We start from the raw sequence: 14,379 nt of genomic DNA on the forward strand, positions 1-14,379 counted from the left end.
AAAATTACCGTGGTGGGTGGGTCTGTATCTGAAAGCATCATAAGCTGAATAGAAAACCTATCACGGGTAAAACACTGCCAGTAAAAAGTTGGAACATCCATAGCTTTATTTATCTATTTCAAGCATCTCTTCTCTTACAAATGCTAATGAGTTTACGCCTGGCAGTGTGCCTGGGAGGTAGATCTGTATTACAGTCCCTGTTTTTAAAGAGGGGTACAGAGAGCTGAGCGTGAGTGGCAGAGCGAGAGAGAGAACCCAGGAGTCCAGACCTGCTGTCCGCTGCCTGGAAGTGACAAGCCAAGCGCAATCCAGGCCTGGATTCTGTTCCTTGGCAAAGTAGATGTAAAATGCTCGCATTCTGCTGTAAGTGCTTTTCGTTCACTTTGCAGTAGGGTAAATAACTGCAAGGTAGCATCTATTTAGGCCCAAGATTTCTGCTGCAGGCTCTGACCTGTGTCTTGTACATTTCCAGCCTCTCTGCTCCCACTTGCTCCCTTTCAGCTGGGGCGTGGAGGACCTTGGTACATCTGTTCTGTCAAATCACGACGGTGCAGGTGCTAAGGGGACTGAGCGCAGATTACCCCGCAGCGCTGACTTGATTGCACTTGACAAGTTTGCATTAAATTTAGAGACTGTGTGGCAGAGCGAAAGCCCTGTTTTAGCCACCTTAAGTGGGATTACAGTGGTGGTGTGTCAGGACTGCTTTATTTTCTCTGGGGTAGCAGAGGCAGATGGGCCTTTGAGGACATGCAGTCCCCTCTGCTTAAAAAGGACAAGTGTGTGGAGTTTGCTGGTGGTGGTTTGTTCTTTTTATTGTTTGCAAAGCTTTTAATATCTCTGTATCTTACAGGGAGGCAATGCAGGCTAGTGGTTAGAGCAGGGGAGGCCCGGGACTCAGGATGCTAGCGGTTCTATTACCTGCTCTGCCGATATTGACTACTGATTAGAGCAGGAGATGGGGAGGCAGGACTCCTGGGTCCCAGTCCCTGCTCTGGGAGGGGTGTGGGGGGTACAGGTTAAGCAGGGAACCCCAGAGTGGGTTTTCTGTTTTCTAGTCCTGAGCTGGCCCCTGACTCATGCTGTGTCCTTCATCAATTTGCACTCCCTCCCTAGGGCCCTTTGTAAGAGGAGGATAACAGTGCCTACCCTCCAGAGGGGGTTGGCCCGGCTTTGTTGTTCGAGCACTTTGCGAGCCCGGGTGACAACACAACTCAACAGCCAGGTATTTATTATTAATAAAAAGCCTTGTCAAAAGGAAATGCACAGCACCATTAGGAAGTCAGCACTTATCTCTCTGCATCCCAACGGACCAGCTAACCCGTTCCTTTCCACTCTGCCTTAGGAGCTGCCTTGAGTGGGAGGCCCCCAACAAAGAACATGCTGTTTAGGGGGGAGCCGGCGCCAGGTGGTGGGTCAGGACTCTGAGATCAGAGCACAAAAGCTGATGGACCTAGAACCCCTCCTCCAAAAGCCTAGGCCTGGATCTAAAGGAAATTCCCATTCGCAGTTAGCCATGTAGGACCCACAGCTGGGAAGTTCTGATTCTAGCCATCAGATGGCAGTAGTACACACACACCCCAGCAGGGGGCAGTGAATGTCAGGTGATATTTCCCTTCTAAAATACCCAGGCAGGTTCAAGGCCCTGGGTCTGCTTCCTGTGAGCTGCTAAAACACTTGGCAGGATATTTGAGGTGTCCCACTGATTAGCTTTGTATAATCAGTATCCTTCTTCCCAGCCCAGTGAGGACCTAGGGCTTTGTGTGTGCAGTGAGTTGCCTTGTCAAATTCCGCCAGGCCACTGAGCAGAGTAATGTGTTAAGGCCCAAACAACCCTCCTGGATAAATATTGTTAAAGGAGCTAATTATATCCTCCCCTTAAAAGGGGGGAAGGTGGAGCACCAGCCCCCCATTCCAAACATCTCCCCCTGTTGTATGGGATGGGAGAGCACTGGCTGGTCTGATGTGCTTAGGACAGATGGGGGTGAGTTAAGGAGGCAGCTGGAGGCCAGTCTAGGCCGACAGCAGACTCTTGGGAGCTACCGGGAGAACAGACCAGGAGACTGGGAACTGAGGGACTCGAGTTCTAATCCTGAGCCCTGCCCCGGCCTGCTGGAGCAACCCTGGGATTAGAATTCCAGTCTGAATTGGTTTAGCTTCGGTTTCCAGTCACTGGATCTTGTTAGACCTTTGTCTGCTAGATTGCAGACCCTCTGGTATCAAAATGTTGTTCCCTCTTTAGGTCCTTATACCCTGGGATCAAGTTACCCCTTCACCTCCTCTTTGATAGGTTAGACTCCGGGAGCTCAACCTGCTTATCACTATAAGGCCTGCATTCCACTCCTTTAACAACGCTCGTGGCTCTTCTATGGACCCTCCAATTTATTAACCTCTTTCCTGAATTGTGCGCACCAGAATTGGACACAGGATTCCCGCAGCGGTCACACCAGGGCCAAATAGAGAGGTAAATTAACCTCTCTGCTCCTATTCGAGATTCCCTTGTTCTGTGAGGGGATCCCAACCCTTACCATGCTGCTACATGCAATGGGGGAGGGATCCCTGTATGCAGGTCATGGCCTGGAAAAAGTTGAGAGGCACCGATTCAGATTGCAAGCTCTTTGGGGGCAGGGACTGTCTCTCACTCTGTCTATGCCACACCTGGAGCAATGGGGCCTTGATCTGATGTTTTTAAGTGCTACCATAATTCAGATGCTATTAATTTCTGCATAAGAATTGCAAATTTATGGACATCGCTTGTGTCCGTTGAGAACGGATTTGGGGTTTTTCCCCCCACCCGAAGGAGTTTCAGATTCAGAAATGTAAAGAACAAATCGTGTGTGTTTGCACCAAGAGAGGATCGTTTCAAAGAAGGAGAGTTAAAAACACACTTGGTTCTGGAGACCCTTGGTAGAAATTTCACAGCTGGCAAATAAAACCAATGTCTTGAATCTCTGGAATGTAATCTGACAGGCATAATTTCTAGTCCCCTTGTAAAGAGGCTTAGTGCCCATAGGAGGGCAGTGGTGTGTTAGCTAAGAAGTGTATCCTCGATCCTCAACTCTAAACAGGCTGTTGACTATCAACTATTCGCTGTCGGAACCAGGTTTAAATATCTCCGGTGGGAAAGGAACTTTGGAAGATCTAACGTCCCTGGGTTGGAAATACTTCAAGCGACCAGCCCTAAAGTGGATCCTTTGCCTTCCCTTTCCGGGTGGTGTCTTGAGAATTAACAGGATCTTTGGACTGAATGACTGTAATGGGAGCTGCTCTGTGTCCTGTTCTATCCAAATGTCTTTTTAAAAAAGAAGGCAGAAGTTGCTCAACACCAGTCTGTAGGAGGAAGGGCGATCTAGTGATTAGAGCCGGGCCTGGGGAAGCCAGCCTCTATTCCCAGCTCTGGAGGGGAGTGGGGTCTAGTGGCTAGCAAGAGAGAGGGCTCCTGGACTCGATTCTGGGGAAGGAGTGTTATCTAGTGGTTAGAGCAGCACTATTCCTGGCTCCCCGTGTGACCTTCATCTCTGTGGGCCTCAGTTCTGCTGTCTGTAAAATGGAGATAAAGAATCTCTCTTTTTTTTTTCTTTTTTCCTCCGCCCTGGCTCTTTTGCCTTTGAGCTCTTCAGGTCAGGGCCTGCCTCTCGCTCTGTGTCTGCACAGCGCCCGTCATGACAGGGCCCCACTCTTGGTTGGAGCTGCTAGGCGCTGCCATAATACAGCTGAGAAACACACTAGATGTTTGCAGCAAACTACGCTGGTGGCTGAAAGTTTAACGCAGGCAGGCCTCATGTGGGTAGAGGAGGCTAACAGGCTGGGAAACGTCGGCCTATCCAAGAAGGACGTAGCTTTCTCTCCAGGGACTTTTCACCTTTAATTTGGCTGCGATTTGTTTGTGTTCCTTCTCCCCCTCCCCTCCCGCACTCCGCAAATGATTCCCAAGTGGCTAGAGATGCGCTGCGCCATTTGAGGGTAGGAAGTCAGTCTTTTAATTAGGGCCGCTCTGCCATGTGGCCACTGCTCAGGTCTGGCCTTTGACCCCAGGACAGGATTTGAATTAACGTCTTAAAGGTTTGGAAATAGCTGCGCGTGGCGCGGCTTCCCACTGGGCTTGAAAAAGCACTTCTTGATTTCTTCCTCCCCTCTCCCCATCCTCGTCCTCTCTCTGCCAAATAGGACAGATCCAGGCTGTAAATATGCCTGGAAGAAGATGCTACTGACTGTGCAAAAAGAACTAATTTGCTTCTCTTGCTTGGCTTTAAATTCAGCCTGTGCTAGGTGAACACAGAGTCCCCGTGTGGCTACATACAGAGGACGTGCAGCACTTAAAGAACTGATTGGATGGAATCAGAATGGCTTGGCTGTGTGTCATACCTCCTCTATGGAGAGCAGTGAATGGGGATTCTCCTTTAGCTCAAGAGGCAAGGGCCTGAGCTTTCGAAGTAGAAGCAGCGGGGTTCCACCCCTGTTCTCAGCAGCCAGGGCTGCGTTGATTGGTTACGCTGGCAGTACGAATCACATCCCCGCTGCTGAAATGCAGCCACTCCCGGGGTAGGATGCAGCAGCCGCTGGCTAGGACAGGAAGTGAAGACTGCTCTCCAGCTGAGGGCAGAGGAATTTCAAATGCCTCGAGAGGGGGAGTCTGGAGCATGAGGTTGAGAGGGCCTGGCTTTCTGGAAAATGGCACACCAAGCTGCGTAGCTCCACTGGGGGTCTGAGCACTGGCTGCACAGGGAGAGCGCCTCCTGCTGACCCCTCCACCCCTCTCCCTGCAGCAGAGCGCCCCCCAGCACCATGCTGGGGCCTGGGGTGGTTGGCACTGACTCCTAGGGAAGAGCACCCCTTATTGAATCCCCCCTGGCAAGCCCTGCAGCACCCCTGGATTTCCTTTGCACTCTCCCATCCAGGGGCTGGCCAGACTCTCCCCTGTGTAGCTTGGCCACGCTGTATACGCTACAATTTAGGGGGCGGGGGAGTGTCTCTTGAACTGGGCTGTTGGTGCAAGGGGGCTTGACCTAATCTGCTCAGGCCCCTGTTCCTTCCTGGCTGTGCCTCTGCATGGGGACGCAATCGACAGGAGACCAAATAGAAGCGCTACGAGTGAAGCCGGGCCCAGCACTCCAAGGAAGCAGGGGCCGTGTCCCTGAAAAATAATCCTCTTAGCCGAGCAAAGGCTGCCTTTGTTGGGCTTGGGTGCAAACCCAGAACCATGTGCTGAGCTGCAGCCATGGGCCCAGAGCCTGGCTCTTACGCGGGGCTGCCTTCTCTCCTGGTACGTCCATTCCCCTCTGCCACAAACGCCCAACGGCTTAGGCCTCTGGCCAGTAGCAGGCCTGTCTCCTGTGTCTCTGGGGCCCGGCCGGCATCATGCGGCTGTCACATACTTGAGCACGGGCTCTGCCGAATGGGGCTTGTTTATATAACGGCTGTAAGAGACCCACTTCTGGATCCTTCTAACGACAGATCCAGCCGTCTGGAAGAGCGAGCAGACGTGTGTGTGTGTGTGTGTGTGTGTGTGTGTGTGTGTGTGTGTGTGTGTGTGTGTCCGCGACGGGCAGAGTTGTAGGAGAGAGATCTTGACTGAGCACACCGAGAGGCCGGTGTTAGATACTGAGATGTCTGTGTTGGCCTGAGAGCAGCCTGCCCACCAGCTGGCACGCTCAGCTAGGGCCCTGCTGAAATCAGACCCTCTTGTTTCAGCGCCACAATTCCCCCTCCAGGGCAATGCTGGCCGTGTGGATAAGGCACCGGGCTGGACCTCAGGAGATTTGCGTTTGATTTCTGCCTCTGCCGCAGCCAGCCTGCATGAACTTGGGCAAGTCACAGAACCAGTCTGGACTTCGGTTTCCCCATCTCTACGGGGGGAAAATCACCCTTTGTCTGTTTGGACTGGGAGTGTCCCTCACTCTGTGTCTGGGCAGCACCCGGCCCAACGGGGTCCTGATCCTGGTTGGAGTCTGGGCAGCGCCCGGCACAATGGAGCCCTAATCTCGGTCGGGGTCTGGGCAGCATCCGGCTCGACGGGGCCCTGATCTCGGTCAGGGTCTGGGCGGCACCCGGCACGATGGGGCCCTGATCTCGGTCGGGGTCTGTGCAGCATCCGGCTCGACGGGGCCCTGATCTCGGTCAGGGTCTGGGCGGCACCCGGCGCGATGGGGCCCTGATCTCGGTCGGGGTCTGTGCAGCATCCGGCTCGACGGGGCCCTGATCTCGGTCAGGGTCTGGGCGGCACCCGGCGCGATGGGGCCCTGATCTCGGTCGGGGTCTGTGCAGCATCCGGCTCAACGGAGCCCTGATCTCAGTCAGGGTCTGGGCGGCACCCGGCGCGATGGGGCCCTAATCTCGGTCGGGGTCTGTGCAGCATCCGGCTCGACGGAGCCCTGATCTCGGTCAGGGTCTGGGCGGCACCCGGCGCGATGGGGCCCTAATCTCGGTCGGGGTCTGTGCAGCATCCGGCTCGACGGAGCCCTGATCTCGGTCAGGGTCTGGGCGGCACCCGGTGGGATGGGGCTCTAATCTCGGTCGGGGCCCCTAGTTGCTGCTGTATTAACAATACACTGAGTAGCACCCCAGCTGGCTTGCCCTGGCCTGGCAAATCCTTCCTTCTCTTGAAGCAGGTGGGACTAAAGGAGCCGGATGTCTATGCTGTAGCAAAGCGGAGTCGCCCGGAATTACTGTGGTAGTGGCATAGGGGTCCTGTCTCTCGGGGCTACCTCACGGCTGTGGCGTTCTGTCATCGGTGCTGCAAGGCTGCATGGGAAGGGAGGGTCCCTCTGGCTCAGTCCCCATGAGCGTCCAGCGCTGGCTGCTTGGTGTGGCATCAAGCCAACAACTCCCATCTTCAGGACCTGGTCCCTTTGTGACCCAGAACTCCCCAGCGCCCCCACAACGGGGGCCTGATTCTGAGGCGACCCCGAGTTCGGGTAGAACCAGAGCCAATTAGTGTGGGACTCGTGCCAGTCGCTTCGCTGCAGATATTCCGAGACAGCGTCGAGCCGCACCTGCGGTCGTTCGCAATGTCAAGCAGGCACGCCCCAGCCTCTGCATTTGCACCATGGGATCTCGGCAAATCTGGCCTCTTTTGTCTTTCTAAGCTCCTGCAGCGGTGGGTCCCCCAGGGGAGCGTTTCCTCGAAGGGCAGGGAGCGGGGATCTAAAGGTGGTGTGGAGCATCAGGATGGCGGCCGGCTCGGATGCCTAGGTCTATTGGGAGAAATCTAGGGGGCGTGTGTGTGTGTGTAACTCTGGTGCATATGGGCTTCCATCACACTGAAAGGATTAGGTCTCACCAGCTCCAAATCCCTGAGTCTAAGAAACAAACTAATCATCAAGATTTCAACACTCTCCACCCAGCTGCTCCCTGGAGCCTGGCGACAGCCTCCGCCTGGGATGGGCGGTGGGTGAGGAGAGCTGGCGGTGGGCGGAGATGCCCCGGTAATATTTCCCGAGCAGAGAGATGGTGGTGGAGCAGAATTTGGACTTTGGCACCTTTTTCTGCTCCCTCACCCTCGCCACCTGTGGCAGAGAGCAGGACGGACACGTCCGCTCTGCGCACGTGAGGGCCGCTCTGCCTAGTCGTCGCTCGGTCTCGATTCAGTGAGGGCCCGAGCATGCCACGGCTGCTGACCCCTAACGCAGGCGTCTCCCCGGCCCTGCCGGGAATGGCCAGGAGGGACCCGCCGCCTGCAGCACATTACCTAGGGCATTAGCAGCCGCTTGGGATTCCGCGAGGGATTTGCCAGCCTGGCTCACAAGGCCCGCTTTGTGTGCTGCACTCATGTTGAAGCACTCTCCCGCCTGACACACCGGCCCCAGGGCCCCCTGCGAGGGTGGCCCTCCGGCACCCAGCAGCACGCTCATGCCACTAAAAAACAGACACGGATCCTAGCTGGGAAGGTCAGAGTCCAGACTCCCCCAGGCCTCAGGGTGGAGAGGGAGTGGGGGGGCAGGATGAGGATTAAATTGGGGGGTGCCAGCTCCCTGGCCCCATGGGGTTGTTCCTGCTTCCCTAGCAGCAGCCTCTGTCTAGGAACATAGGAACTACCAGAGTGGATCAGACCCATGGGCCCATCTAGCCCGGTATCCCGTCTCCTTCAGTGCCCATCCGCAAGAAGCCCTGCACTCGGCCGTGAGGAGAGAAACTGTCCCTAGGGACGGTTGCCTCTTGACCCTGATGGTGCAAGGAGGTTTATGGGCCCCCCACTTGTTCATGCCGCGCTGGCTTGTTCAAGCGAAGCTGGAGTTGTCTGAGCCAGCAAACCAAGTACCCAGCGGGGTGCACGAACCCCCATGCTCCCGGGCGTAAACCCAGCTCGAGCCATCGGGGGTCAGGAAGGTTCAAGCAGCTGGTGCTGGCCAGAGATGGGATCCGGTTCTGATCCAGCCTCGCAATTGTGAGGCTGCAGAGTAACCGAGCATGTGAAGCGACGGAAGCTCGCCGCTCGCTCCTCCGCAGCGCGGGGGTATGTGTGCTGCTCAGCCTCCCTCGTGGTCTGATTTGGAGCAGGTGTTTGGGAGATGGAGCAGTTTGATCCATCGGTCTGGTGCCCCATCTCCCCTGTGTCCCGGTGGCTCTGTTCTCCGAGAGCCTGGTGAGCCCGTGGCACCTCTGCTGCCGATTCCAGGGGGCTGTGGGGGGTCCCCGCTGAGGTTTTCCCCTTGTGAGAGGCCCACCCCCTTTATCGTCCCTGTCCTGCCTATCCCCCAGACCCCACAGTCGCCCTCCAGCCCCGGGAGCGGTGAGGGGGCTCCCCACTGCGGACAGACAGGCAGCATCCTTCCCCGGCGCGCGCAGGCCTGGCCTCTCAGACGCAGACAGCTGGCCCGGGCAGATTAGCCTCCCTCAGGCTTGATCCCCTGCTAGAGTGGAAATTTCGTTTCCTTTGTTCAGGTCTTTTCCAAATCCCCTATAAACTGTATCCCCCCCCGCACGTCCCAGTCATGCCAACGGGTGGGGAGCATGGCACAGCGGCATCACCAGATCCCTACAGGCCCAGGTGAACCCCTTTGTCCAGGAGGGCAGTGCTGGCTTGTGGATAAAGCCCAGGGCCTGTCCTATTCCCAGCCCCCTTCCCCTTTCTCTGCCTCAGTTTCCCCTCTCACCCTTTGTCCGTTTAGCCTGCGTTTGTGCAGCGCCTGGCAGGACGGGGCCCTGTGATGGGGTTCCTACCCTCCACAGGTGGTGAAAGGGTGAATGTGGGCCCATTACAACACCGGGCTGCCCCTGGAGGCTGATCAGAGATGACGCCCAGCGGGCTACTGCCAGAGAGACAGACAGTTTGGAGCAGAAGGGAAAAATTCTGCAGCCCCTGCTCTTGGCAGTAAAGTTTGGCGGGGGAGGGAAGGCTCCAGGGGGATGAGGAAGAAGATACAGGACTGGAGCAAGCCCCTGTGCGACCCGGGGGAGCAGGCCAGAGAGGGGAGCAATGGGGACAGGCCTGGAGAAAGGCCAGTGATAGGAAGCGGTCTGATGGATTGGCCTTTGCCCTCACATGAGGGTCCCTGGGCTAGAGATGGGCGTGAAGCCCCCGATGCAAGGGGATAAAGATGACTTAAAACCCGGAAGGGAAGGTGTGAGGCCCACGGGGCTGGGCGTTTGGGGTCGAGGACCAGCTGTACGGGCACTGCATTGTCTGTGGGACTTGCCGTTACCCCTGGAAGGAGTGGAACGAAAATGTGACCCGGCCGAGGCATGAAGGACCACCCTGGGACCGAGCGACCGTCTGCAGGGGGCGTGAGGGAGGAAAGAACTGCTCTGCCATGCCCTGCCGTGCTTTCGGTGAGTCCTGCTTTCCATGGGCTCCCTGCAGCCTACCACAGTATAAGCACTGCTCCATAGTCTCACGGGGGTCGCAAAACTGGTCAGTCAGTGACGATCCAGCCTCCCTTCAGCTCTCCGTGCCTTGGTTTCCCCAAGTGGGGAACTACTCTGGAAGTAACCTGTGCTTTGAGATCCTCTACTGGAAAGTGCGGTGCAAGGTTTAAACTAGTGTAAATGGCGGGTTTCTCTGGTCACTCGTGGTCTTTAAATCCTGATTGGAGAGTTTCAGTAGCTCGGCCAGAGGCGAGGCTCTGTTACAGGAGTGGGGGGCGAGGCTCTCTGGCCTGGGATGTGTGGGGTGGATTGGCCATTATTTGGGGGGAGTGTCGGTAGATCAAGACTGGGTGTCTTTCTAAAGGAAACACGTGACTGGATGATCACGATGGGTCCTTCTGGCCTGAGAGTCCGTCCTCTAGCTTCCACCTCCTGTTGTTAGTCACAGAGGGCAGAGCAGAGAATGGAACCCAGGAGTCCTGGCTCTAACCACCAAACTGCACTCTCCTCCTAGAGCAGAGGATGGAACCCAGGAGTCCTGGCTCCCAACCCTCTGGCTCTAACCACCAAACCGTACTCCCCTCCCAGAGCGGGGGACAGAACCCAGGAGTCCTGGCTCCCAGCTGCTGGGCTCTTGTCTGCTCCGCTGCCCCTCACCCGAATGAACTCCATCTCAGCCAAAAAAGTGCAAAGAACAAACCCCACCGCTGGAGCGAAGAGGCTGGTCAGAGAAGGCCCCTGCCCAGGTACTGAGTGAGAGTCCAGGCTCCTGGCTGGCATTGTCCTGGGTCTGTACAGCGCCTTGCACACTGGGAGCCTGGTCCTGAGTGGGAGGCTCCAGCCGCTCCCCAGATCTGGCTCCAGCCCTGGCTCAGGCGCCAAGACATTTCCCGTTTCTCTGAAGGAAAACAATTCCTGTATCTTCCCTCCCCGTCCCCCCTTGTTCCTGCCTCCCAGCTTCCACCCCGACTCCCTGTAATCCGCATCCCGGCTTTGACAGCATCGGGGGAGCAGGGCCTGCAATGCTGGCGTGCTGCCTGGATGGGGAACCACTTAATTCGACAGCCTTTCCAGGCCATGGGGCAAATTAGGGGGCTGCCCCCCTGCCTCTTCTTGCTGGTTCTCTCTGTCTGTCCACTAGAGGGCGGTAGACATAGCACTATTTCCCCTCATATTTGATGTGGTTGTGGGGTATTGTCGAGTGCCACAAAACCGGCCTTTGCCTTGGAAGGGATCTGGGGGGGGGTCACGGCCAGCGTGTGAAACGCACACAGGTTTTGCATGCCTGTGCACAAGTGTTTGCATCAGTGCCAACATTGGCTGGACTTGCGTGTCCAGAATCATGCATGTCAGTCTGGTCACGCAAACACAAGCACCTGCCCAACCTTTCACGTACCCTCTAGATCACTCAGTCATTTGCACACACATGCAATCGCACGTGTAGACATAGACACAAGCACATGCAGGATTGTGCCCTCAGCTGGCCCAACACCAGCAGTCCTTGGTTGCGCCCAGAGCTATGCGTGTCTCAGAAACTGAAATACTCCTGAGAACGTACTAAGGGTGTTAAAAGCAGGGGAGACCGCTGGTTGCGGCTTTGGGGGGCTTTGTCCCTTTCACCCAGGGTACCGGTGTTCTGAAATATCAGCCTTATTGTCGGTCCGAGCGGGAATTTTCCGATAAAATTTTTGGTTTTGGTTTGAAGCGGAAGGGTTCATGAGAAAAAGCCGGTTGCGAGGACTCTCCCATTCCGATTTTTTTTGGGGGGGGGGAAATAAAACCACTTTGGAATGGTCAAAACAGGCCAGGTTGACGCTTTTGGAACAAAATATCAATCGAAAAGACTTAGGAAACTGGAGTTCTTTTATACTAAACAGTTTTTTTTTTTAAAGTAAAGGTTGCAATTGAAATGAAATGTCTCCGTTGAATTTTTTCCCCCTGGATTATTGGTTTGTGAAAAATTTTGAGAGGTTTTTGTTTTTCTGTGTGGGACAAAATCCCCCAAATCTTGCAAGACAGGAACAAGCTCTGACTTATTGCAGTGGTCTGGCTTGGTGAGTTTGCTGTTGCTCTCTAACACTGGATAAAGGAGCTACTCCAGATTCCTGCAGTAGACACAGAAAAGCTTAGTGCGTTTGGACACCAGAGCTGGGTTCTCCTCCCAGCACCCCAGGGTCTCAGTGATGCAAGCTGGTTTGTTCTTCCATGGGGGAGAACATTGCAAATTTCCAAAGTCACGGGTCAAGGCCTCCCCAAAATCTCAAGATGGATGTCAAAACTGTGAGACTTTTTTAATGGCGCCTTTGGATTTGTTCTTTGTGATTCTGGTTCCCTGCAGTCACAGAGGCAAGACATGCTTTTATTTATTTTGCTTGTTAACAGATTCCCAGATGGTCCCATGATTCCAGGAACTGGGGCTTGGAGAAAAACAAGCCTCTCTCACCCACCCCAGCTTCCCCGGGATGGTGCGTCAGGTACGTTTGTGCTCCCGTATTGAGCTCAGGAACCCCGTGACTTCCACCACGGCAGTTCAGAGAGCGGGGAAGCGGGTGTGGGACTGACTGGGGGAGTTGGGGGCGGCAGGTACCATGGATGTTACTGTGACCCACTGCCCCAGCTTCGCTACCCTGCGGCGATTCAGATCTCACTGCCCACGGCCTGTCGCGTGAAAGCTGAGGACGAACAATGGACGTCTTCCAGAGATGAGGCGAATCCTGAATCTCTTCAGGAAACGTCGCACAGCCTGTCTCTTGGAGACCGCCTTTCCACCATCAGCGGCGCTCACGATCCCAACACCACGCCCCTCCCACGCTGCCCCGATCCCCAAAAAACCCCTACCCCACGCTGAGTTTTGAAGGGAAAAGAGACAAAGCCTCCAAGCAATCCACTAGGGACTTTGCTCTTGCTCTTGATTGTCCACAGAAGACACCCAGATCCTACGGTGATGGGCAGCCACATAAAAATAGTGAATGATCCAGTGGATCACCGTAGCAACTGAACCAAGGATGCATGAGCATCTGGAGGGGAAACTGAGGCCCAGAGAGAACTATAGTGACTGGCACAGGGAAATGAGCGGAGATCTCCAGCATCCCACTTCAGTGCTTCGGCCTCTCGTCGACTGTTCCGCTGGGGCCCAGGGGGAGGTCTGTTGAAGAGGGAAAAATGTGTTGCTCTTAAAATGTCAATTTCATCTGCTGTCGGGGGTGGCGGGGGGAGGCTGCCGTAAACCCCACCCCTGGCCAGGCTCTAAACACCAACCTTGTCCTGCCTGTCTCCATCCGATGTTTCCAGCCACGACACGACCCGAGCGAGTCCTAACCGTCCCCGGCTGTGCGGCGAGCACAGGGTGGATCCAGCGCTTGTAGGAACACGCCGGCGGCTTGGTTTGTAAAAAAAAAAACAAAAGCAGGTGGGGAATAAAATGGAGACCAAGAGTCGGACCGGGATGCTTGTCTAGGAGCAGCTGCCGGGGAAACGGGTCGGCGGCGGGGTGTTGGCGTGCCATCGCTGCTCACGGTCGGTAGCTCGTCTTACTGAGGCAGATTTGGGGTGTGTGCGCAGGGGCTGACTCTCCCAGGATCGGGGCAAGAGTTTGGAGTGGCGATGAGCCCCAGATGTGATGAGAGTTCGTTAATAACGGGGTCCCTCCCAAATTGTTGCCAAAGAAACACCAGAGCCATTTGCAGATGCAAATGCAGATTAGCAATAAGGTGCAGTTGTTTATTTTGTTTGTTTTGCTTTTTTTTTTTTTGAACGTGGAGTGGGCGTAACATCAGAAGACAGGACCGAGGGACCGGGTGGATTGGCCATCATTTGTGTGGGGGCTGTAGATCAAGACTGGGTGTCTTTCTAAAGGAAACACAATGGTCCCTTCTGGATTTAAACCTTCTGAATGGCTGCAAGGTGCCAGCTCTTAGCCAACCCTGCGTTGGAGAGGAGGGCCGGGCTGGAGGATAACAGAGTTTTATCCAAATGGTTTTTCCATGAAAAATGCCGAAAGATTTGGGGAAAAACACGTCAATTTCGAAATTTAATTTTGAAATCTCCTGCTCCCCTTCCTGAAATGAAGCGATTGGGTCCGGCCAGAACCCCCGGCGCAGGATGGTTTGATGCAGAGATTCGCTGGTTTTGTATTTTAAAAAATAAAAGGTCAAAATCAGAACAAAACATTTTGGTTCAACCTGAAACGGTTTGGGGTTTTTTTCCCCCCACCCTCAGAATTTTATGGGATATTTCTAATTGGTGTTTGTAGCTTGTTTTTTCGTCCGTTTCAGAATAGGAAAAGGTTTGCAATGGCAGAATTTGACACGAAACAGACTCTGCGTTCTTGCCCGCGGCTCCGATGGCCGAGCTGAGCCCCTTGCCCCGGGAGGCAGGGAACCAGACCGAAACGGGCCAGAGGCCCGTCCCAGCCAGTCTCTCTGCCACGGGTTAATATCGGCCGGCTGTGCATGGGCCTGGCGGGGGAAAGGCGCCTTAGCGAGGGGTGCTGCGGGGAGCAGGTGAAATCGACGCAGCCCCATGCCCCCGAGTCGCTCAGGGTGCGTGGAGAAGGGGAAAGAACTGACTCCTGGGACT

This window comes from Malaclemys terrapin, chromosome 20, assembly GCF_027887155.1.
Source record: "Malaclemys terrapin pileata isolate rMalTer1 chromosome 20, rMalTer1.hap1, whole genome shotgun sequence".
Taxonomy (NCBI): domain Eukaryota; kingdom Metazoa; phylum Chordata; order Testudines; family Emydidae; genus Malaclemys; species Malaclemys terrapin.